Genomic DNA, 9,572 nt, shown 5'->3' with positions numbered 1-9,572 from the left:
GTGAAGACTTTATGAGCTTCTTTAACAGTAAAATCATGAGAATTAGAGAATAAATCAACCAGCCGGTTGTGGGCGTTTCTTCAGCTTTAGCGACTTCCCTAGGATCTGACTTGACTCTAGACTGTTTTGATCCTATAGACCTCCCTGGGTTAGGGTTAGGGTTAGCTTAGCTGAGCTGACCTCACTCGTCAATAGAGCTAAGTCAACCAAATTAGCTCTATTGACTGAGTATGTATGTTAGATAGTATGTTAGACCCCATCCCGACTCGACTATTCAAAAATGTTTTTTCTCTTATTGGTGCGACAATACTAGACCAAATCAACCTATCGCTAAACTTAGGATATAGACCACAGGCTTTCAAAGTGGCAGTAATTAAACCTTTACTTAAAAAACCTTCTCTTGACCCAGACACCTTAGCTAATTATAGGCCAATTTCCAACCTTCCATTTGTATCTAAAATTCTGGAAAAGGCAGTTTGAAACCAGTTATGTGACTATTTGTATAGAAATGATCTGTTTGAAGTCTTAAAGTCAGGGTTCAGAATGCATCATAGCACAGAGACAGCACTGGTTCGAGTCATAAATGACCCATCTTATTCTTGTTCTACTGGACCTCAGTGCTGCTTTTGACACTGTAGATCATGGCATTTTACTGCACAGGTTACAGCATGTTGTTGGGATTAAAGGGACAGCTCTACGTTGGTTTAAATCATATCTATCTGACAGGTTCCAGTTTGTTCATGTACATGAGGTTTCTTCAGAACAGTCAGGGGTCTGTTATGATGTTCATAGCTATAATTTTTGTCCATCGTTCCTGTAGTTTCTTGTGCTGGCCCCCCTTTTTTCTCTTTTGTGCATGTTTGCAGGCCGGAGCTTCAGGAGCTGCGTTCTGGCCTGCGGTCCCGGTCCCCTCCCCATCCGCGGTCATCCCGTTGCTGCTTCCACCTGCCTGCGTGGATGTCTGCTGTGTGCTGCTGACGTCCTACCCCCCCCTCTGGTCATCCCGCTGCTGCTTCCACCTGCCTGCTGTGTGCTGCTGACGTCCCCGACCCCCCCAGTCTGGCCTTCGGCAGGAGGGTCCGCCCTTATGAGCCTGGTCCTGCTCAAGGTTTCTTCCCTCCTAAAGGGGAGTTTTTCTTGCCACTGTTTGGTTTAAGGTTTTTCTCCCACTATGGGAGTTTTTACCTGCCATTGTTCATGTTATGTTTATGTAATAATTGCTCGAGGTTTATGTTCATGTTCTGGTCTCTAGAAAGTGTCTAGAGAAAACATCTGTTGTATTAGACGCTATATAAATAAAATTGAATTGAATTGAATTGTATCAGCCATCCACCCATCCTTCCATCATCCATCCATCCATCCATTATCCATCCATATATCCATCAATCTATCATCCATGAATCAGCCATCCATCTATCCATCCATCATCCATCCATCCATCCATCCATCCATCCATCCATCCATCCATCCATCCATCCATCCATCCATCCATCCATCCATCCATCCATCCGCGTAAACCCCCAACTGAATTAAATGGTAGAGATAGGTTTTTCTCTTCAACAGCCTCAAAACCACTCGGCCGAGTCCCTGTAAACCCCAGACCAGGATCTGTAAAAGAGGAGTCACATCAAACATATGTACTTGTGTCATATTTGAGGATTATTTTACATTTTTGAAATATGTTTTGTGTGGGAAAAAATGTTTGTTATGGATTTTTATGTTTTTTTACTAGTTTGTGTGAGTGTGTGACCTAAACACATCAAATATCTTCCAACTGTAGGACTCACATAGAACTATGACACAACTCTTGAGTTGGTATTTGAAGATTTTTTTAAAACGTTTTTAATATTCTGCATGAATTCTGTCCTGCTGAACAGAAACAAAGGTGATTCCGCTGCAGAAACTCTGATCTGCAGTAAAAAAGGGGGTTTTGATTAGTTGATACTGAAAGTAAGAAGTTGACGTCAGAAGTGAAGACAGGGGGGGTGAAGATATAAAAACCAGACGGACTCTAACGATGTTCCCAACACGGTTTATGGTCCCATTTCCCGTCAGCATTGTTGTTTTTCGGTTTTCTTTGACGTCAGAGGACAGATGAGGAGGCAGCTGGATCAAGACGGGGTTCGAGACGAAAAAAATAAATGGATAAAAGTGTGGAACTGACTCGTTACCGTTTCCTCACCTGGATCCCCAGTGCTCAGCCATATACTTGTGTGAACTGGAGTGTGCTTGCGTCTGTCTGTCTGTCTCTGTGTGTGTGTGTGTGCGTGTGTGGGGCAATATTAAGTTTTATGTTTGATTTGATTTGATTTGATACTTCAGCTCTGATCACACCCAATGCGAGTAAATTATGAGGATTTCTAATTTCATAAAGTCTTGGTAAATTGTCCTTCCATTTAATAACAGAGAATGCAGAACAGTCTTTTGTCATGAATGATTCTCTCTGTCTGTTTTCTCTTTTCCTGCTCTGTCCCGCTGGTCTTCGACAGGAGGGTCCCCCTTATGATCCAGGTCCTGGTCCAGGTTTCTACTCCCCTTATGATCCAGGTCCTGGTCCAGGTTTCTTCCCCCCCTTATGATCCAGGTCCTGGTCCAGGTTTCTACCCCCTTATGATCCAGGTCCTGGTCCAGGTTTCTACTCCCCTTATGATCCAGGTCCTGGTCCAGGATTCTTCCCTCCTAAAGGGGAGTTTTTCTTGTCACTGTTTGGTTTAAGGTTTTTCTCCCACTATGGGAGTTTTTACCTGACATTGTTTATGTTATGTTTATGTAATAATTGCTCGGGGTTCATGTTCTGGTCTCTGGAAAGATCCTAGAGACAACTTCTGTTGTAATAGACGCTTTATAAATACAATTGAATTGAATTGAATTGAATTGATCATGTCCAGATTATCATCCCAATGTGTGTAGAAATGCAGGAAATAAAGTCTCTTGTTTGTCTCTGCCAGAGGACCCCCCAACTCTCCGTTCCTCTCTCACCCTGGGACTACCGGAGTCAAAATGAAGACTCTCAAACTTTCCATGCTGCGATTCCTCAGGGGGCATCCTGTTGAAATGCCCAAGACTTGTGAAACCACATGGAACACTGGTAACGTCAGTCTCCTCTTTAAACCTCCGCTAAGGCAGCAGCAGCAGGGCACCTGCCCTGCACATGCAACCCACTCATACCCACGTTGGTCTTGGGGCAACAGTCTCAGCAGAGAGGTCAGTGGCGTCATTTCAGTCAAAACTAAGCTAACCTTTTCAAATGCAGTCTCACTCACAACCTGCTAACTATGAACACTACACTTTAACAACGTGTTGATCAATTTAGTCAATGAGCCTTTACGCATCCGTTTTCTGCACCATGGACAGCAAGCGGCAGTTAGAGAGCAGAAAAAGCGTATCTGACAAACGCAATTTAACTAATTCTGTTCACTTCATTCACTATGTCAGTGCAACAATATCACAGGGACATCCCAGTTTAACTTCAAACAGTTAAAGTCCAAATGCAAAAAAGGAGAGGGAGGGAGCAGAAGAGAGAAATAGAGAGAGAGTAAAAAAAGTCAAATATTTTCCTTAAACAGATTTATAAGAGGGTAGGGTGATTTGATATCTTACCTTAAGATGAACTTGCATAATTAATCCATCAGTGGCTAACAGCCTCGTTAATATCTTCTGCTGCTGGGGCAACATTGGACCATCACTTGCCTTCTTTTTTTTTTTTAAATTGCGTGGTTGCCTGCTTCCTTTTCATTTTTGTAAGTTAGTAACACTGCAGAGCTAAAAACCAGATTGATAGCGACCACTGTCTTCAGGGACGCTGGGACATTTCAACATATGACATGTATGTAAGTGTTGGGAAAGATAATACCTAGTAAAATCCATCATGTTGTTCTGATATGCATTTTGTAGTTATCTTAACCTTTGTCTGGTGTTAGCTTTCTGTTACCATCTCCGATGTTAACGGGTCGGTTTTGACCCGTGTTTTAAATCATCTCTAAAATACACTAAAAGCAATTATCCATCATCCAATTTGTTTCTCATCTCTTGGTTACATTGTTAGGCTTCCTTATCCATGAAAATATTGGTTTTAATATGTTTGGTATGGGACTCTGGGCCTTTTTTTGTCAGTATAGCCCTTGATTTCAATTTAAAAAACTGGTCAAATGAGCCTCAAGAGAATCATATGAATAAATAAAAGGTTGTTGTGTTACCTGGCTATTACTGAGGGGTATTAGAACACATCTCTTAAATACATTTGTTTCATTTATTTTTTCATTTTAATATTATTAACTATAATAACATCTATGGTGTTATGGGTCAATTTCGACCCATATACATTTACCTCAAGGAAATGGAACAAAAGTATTTTTTCAGCAATAGAACTTTAAAAAATTGTCAATTTCGACCCATATACATTTACCTCAAGGAAATGGAACAAAAGTATTTTTTCAGCAATAGAACTTTAAAAAATTGTCACAAGTGATATTGTGACCCTGCAGGCCAGTAGTCAAATCAAGGACTACATGTTTTCCTTGGTTCTTCTCAGGGATGCCACTCGCAGCTTTGCCTGTGTAAATCAGTAGCTGTTTTTGGCATTGCAGGTTGCCCAGATTTTTATGCCGTACTTCCCTGGCTTACTGGGTATGTATTGCCGGAAGGGGCATTTTTCTGGGAAAGGGAGAAGACGTTCATCCACTGTCACATTTGGCCCTGGGTTGAACATCAGTGGAAGGAGCTGCACCCATTTCTCCCAGACATCCCTGATGGGGGCAAGCTTGTCAGATCTTGCTCTGGTATCCCTTTTGTCTAATCTGAGGACTCATGATATCATTCGAAAGGTCGTAAGTGACATTGTTGCCCAGAAAATATTTCTGCCTGTCGATGCATCCCAGAGATCAGTGGACTCATTACAGGATCTGTTCACTCCAGCAAGAAGAAGAACACCAATATAAGCATCCAGGCGTCTCTCTCATTTTCACCAAAAATATAGTCCAGAACTTGGCTTACTGTAAATCTTCTTCTCATCTTTGCATGCTGCAAACTGGAGATGTGCACTCTGCAAGTGAAATGAGTGAATTGACCCTACATGGCTGGACATGCCCGACTTTAGTTGCTTTCGTTTATGTGCAGGTAAACTGGAAGACAAAAATCCAAAATGAGAATCCACTGAAGCTCACATGACTGGGAGAGGAGCTGGCTGTCTGACAGTGCAGTTATGATTTTCAGTTTTGGCTCTAATTATTGCTTTATAAGCATAATTTTATAACCGGGTCGAAACCGACCCTAACCCCACAAAGGTAACAATTTCAACCAGAGCATTTTATAATTTAGTGACAAAATTTTTTTTGATATTATTTTGTTGAAATAGAGGTTCCTGACAAAGTCAAAAAGCCTTGATGCAATAAACGAATTTTTGTGGTAGTTTTATGAATTTAAAACCTAAGAACGGGTCGGTGGCGACCCTAACACCAGACGAAGGTTAAACGTATTAAATAATAGAATAATCAATAAATCAAAAAATAGACACAGAGTAATTCTATAAATGTATTTAAAAAACAAACATTTACATTTTCCCCTGAAGCCGAGGTGTGGCGGCTGCCAAACCTTGCCATACCCAAGTGACGCCCCTGACAGAGGTCCAGACCTCCCTCTTCCCAGCCTCTTTCTCCAGATCTTCCAGAAAGACATCTTGTCCCTGGAAGACCTGGAGGACTTCCAGGTGTCCCCAGGTCCAGCTGAGAGGTATCCTCTTCCCAATCCGTCCTAGGTCCACCATTGGTTCCCCCCTCATTGGGCTCCTGTGACATTAAATGTTTGGGGGGGGGGCTGTGTGCTCAATTCAATTCAGTTCAATTCACGTCAACCCATTTAAGGCAATCTGTGGTGATGTGATGTGGAATCAGTTACACTTGAGAAAGAAAACCCGCCAGATTTGTAAATCAGAAGTTCAAAATCAAGTTAAACCAGCAAAATAAATAGGGTTTGCTAACATAAATTTTGCTGCGCGATAATGTAGCAGGATCATTTGAGGAACAGAATTGCACTGTAGGGCAATGACTTCATAAACTCATAGATTTGGCAGACAAAACTTAGAAAATCTGGGTGTTTAAACTATAAACATTTGCAATTAAAAAAAAACAGTGTTGAAATAAATTCTGCATATCTGAGTCATAATTTTCTTTAGAGTGAAGTACTTAAATGTCCTTATGTAGGAAAATAGCTCATTGTATTTTCCCACAGATAGATGGTCTGGATCGCCCTCCAGTGGCGAAGGGGGCTCCGTGCATGAATGTGTGGAGGGGGAAAACTCTGCATTACAGGAAATGTTTTATGACAGAGAGGGGAGGTGTAATTTAAGGGGTACTCTAATTTTTAGGACTCGTGGAACACGAACAACAATGAAAAGATTATCTATATCAGTCAGTGGAGTTAAACTATGGAACAGAATGGATTCAGAATTAAAACAATGTCCAAACATTAACCAGTTTAAAAACAAATATAAAAACATGATTCTCACGAGGTACAAAGAGGAAGGGGTTTAGCGGCTTTAGGGGCCTGCAGATAACACTATTGGGTGAATGGGTAGATTTTTTTATATTTATGTAGAGAAATGGGCAGCTAATTGTATGTATGCATGTGTATATATATGTGTATGCATATATATATATATATATATATATATATATATATATATATATATATATATATATATATATATATATATATATATATATATATATATATATATATATATGTGTGTGTGTATACTGTATGGGTGTATGTGTATGTATATGTATGTGTGTGAATATGTATGTGTATGTGTATATATAGATATATAGATATAGAACAGATTTAATAGAGAGTTAATATAGAGATAGTATGGTGGAAATAAGTATATTTATATGAATATTTGTATGGGAATGTGTGTACAAATATATAGAAATACTCATCTATGTGCATGTATGTATAGGTAAGTCTGTGAGTATAATTATAGCATAGTTAGTTATTATAAATACTTGTTAATAAATGATTAGTGAATGGGGGTAGGATTAAATAAGTTTACACTTCTTCCCACTCCTTTTTGCACATGTAATTAAGATATTAAGGGCCAAATCCACAAAAGGATTGCCCGGCTTTTGCGGCCGCTAAACCGGTGCAAATGACACAAAAAGAGAGCGTCTAATTCACAAAGCACCCGCAAAGGGCGAATTGCATCACAAACTGCGCTGCCAAGCAAATAGTGGCATTGTGCGCCTGTGCCATTTGCATGCATGTAAATTAGGTAATATTCATACATTCGGCGCAAAATTGCCCGCTCTCTATGCAAATGAGCCTCATTGCAAAAACCGTCTAATTCACAAAGGCCAGGGCTATTTGCCACACGCAAAAATAGTGGAGCAAATACCGTCTTTCAGAAGCGTGTATTAAACTGCGCGCAAACTCCTCACTCCCCATCTCTCTGTTTCTCTCTCTCTTCAATGTCATTCAAGCCTGTGTGATACTGAATGATATTAAGGGTGAAATCTATAGTCAGACATGACTGTACACAGTCAGATCAAGTGGGGTTGTGGACTTATCTCGGATTTAAAAATAAAAATAACAGGAGCTCAGGATTTATCCATAAAGGGGCTGCTTTATTACAAACAATTCCACCATATAAACATATAAATCTAGAATGTGTATGTTTAACAGCTTAATAATGTCATCACATATCACAACATATATCAGACTTATAATAAAATAGCGCTGATCGTGTCCCTGGCATGCCCCCCCTGTTCCCAGTGGAAATTGCACCCTTGCGCCTCACAGCGTTTTATTTTCACTCGCTTTATTTTTTATTTCTGCAGTTTTCATTATGGACCAATCTGTGTGCTGAAATATGGAGAACACTGGAAACAGCTCCGCTCGACTCAGACAAGTGCAAATTGCACTCAGCTCCAAAACTTTAGCGTGTTTGCGCTGGTATATCATTAGAGCAAAATCTTTTGTGAATAGGACCTTAAAGCGGGGCAAATTGCGGGCGCAAATGCGACGCAATTCACAGCGCTATTTGCAGGCGCAATCTATTCTTTGTGGATTTGGCCCTAAGTGTTAAAGTATGAAATTCTTTGTTTTGTTGTTTTTTTTTCTTTGTTTGCTTTGTTTTGTTTTCTTATCTTCTCTTTTAATTGTTGTCTTTTACATGTACAAAATAAAAATCTAATCAAATCAAAACAACCATCACTACTGTGTTGTGTTGTCTACGCTTTTTCAAATGATGGATTGGATTCTCATTTCTTCTGTTTTTTTGTTCTTTGTTGGCATCAGATGCGAAGGAGAGAAAGAAATGGGGGCAAAAGTAACATGTAGAAGGTTCCACCGAGATTTGAACTCGGATCGCTGGATTCAGAGTCCAGAGTGCTAACCATTACACCATGGAACCACGCAGGCCCTTATGTGCCATAGATTCTCTTTATAATCACACCAGTCACACCAGGCTACGCACAAGATATTATTTTTTTTATTTTTAACAATCCTGTAGTCAATTGTCTTAAAAAATTAACCGATGTTTTTCTTTGTCGAAGCCTCATGCAGTGTTTTCTAAACAGCCTATGACGTATTGAGCATTTGGCTGTTGTGACGTACGACTGAGCGTCAGCCACAGACACGTGACTGGAAACTGCTCCCGATAGTCAGGCGGTGCGTCCCAAATGCCATACTAAACAGTATATACTCAAAAAGTAAACTTATATTTTCATTTTTATTAAGTTCGGCACACTTTTGAGTAAATATCAGTGGTATGCATTATTAGGGCCCGAGCACTGACAGTGCAAAGGCCCTATTGTATCTGTAGTTTTTTTTCATTTTTTTTTAAATTCTTCTGATCGGTCAATATTTGATTGATCCTATTTTCTGCCATAACTTTTATAATTAGGTCTAAACAAAGATATTACGAATTTGGGGGAAAAGCTAGCAAGGTTCTGGCATGGCAATTAAAAACCCAGGAGAGTGGGAAGGCTATTAAGGGACCTGAAGTAACTGTCTGCTGGTAAGATCGCCAATAGTCCAATGGCAATCAATGAGGCTTTTAAAAAAATATTATAGCGACTTAAATACAGGTCAATCACCGGGTGACTCTTTCCTTTCCCCACTTAATCTCCCAGGGCTGCCTGATGAAGACGAAGGTTATGTGAGTGAGCCATTTTCTATTACTGAATTAACCGAAGCCATAAATCTGCTGCCTTTGGGCAAAACACCCGGAGAAGACTGTTATCCCTCTGAATTTTAATAAGGACATCTGGGATCCCCTGATTCCACCTTTGATGGAAGTCCTCTGATTAGCCAGGGAGGAAGAGCGATTCCCCGAATCATTCTCCCAAGCTCTATATAAATCAGGAAAGGACCCCCTTAAGTGTGGGTCTTACAGGCATATCTCTCTTTTGAATACTGATTACAAGTTCAGAATCAGAATCAGAATCAGAACAGCTTTATTGGCAGTTTAGAAAAACAATGTAGGCTATTTGACTTGGGATACACCGGCGGCGACACAATGGTATTATGCGCCTATTATAAGTTGATGACCAAAATGATTTGAAGGAGATTGGAGA

General features: G+C 40.1%; 1 non-coding gene across 1 annotated transcript; it reads right to left on the bottom strand.

Moving 5' to 3' along the window:
- Positions 1–8,335: 8,335 nt before the first annotated feature.
- Positions 8,336–8,407, bottom strand: trnaq-cug (transfer RNA glutamine (anticodon CUG)). Its single transcript has one exon. It is a non-coding gene; the product is annotated as a tRNA-Gln (tRNA).
- Positions 8,408–9,572: the final 1,165 nt, after the last annotated feature.

This window comes from Cololabis saira, chromosome 2 (genome assembly GCF_033807715.1).
Source record: "Cololabis saira isolate AMF1-May2022 chromosome 2, fColSai1.1, whole genome shotgun sequence".
NCBI lineage: Eukaryota > Metazoa > Chordata > Actinopteri > Beloniformes > Belonidae > Cololabis > Cololabis saira.
Note: the sequence above shows the minus strand (reverse complement) of the source record. Positions and strands in the feature narration are given on the sequence as shown.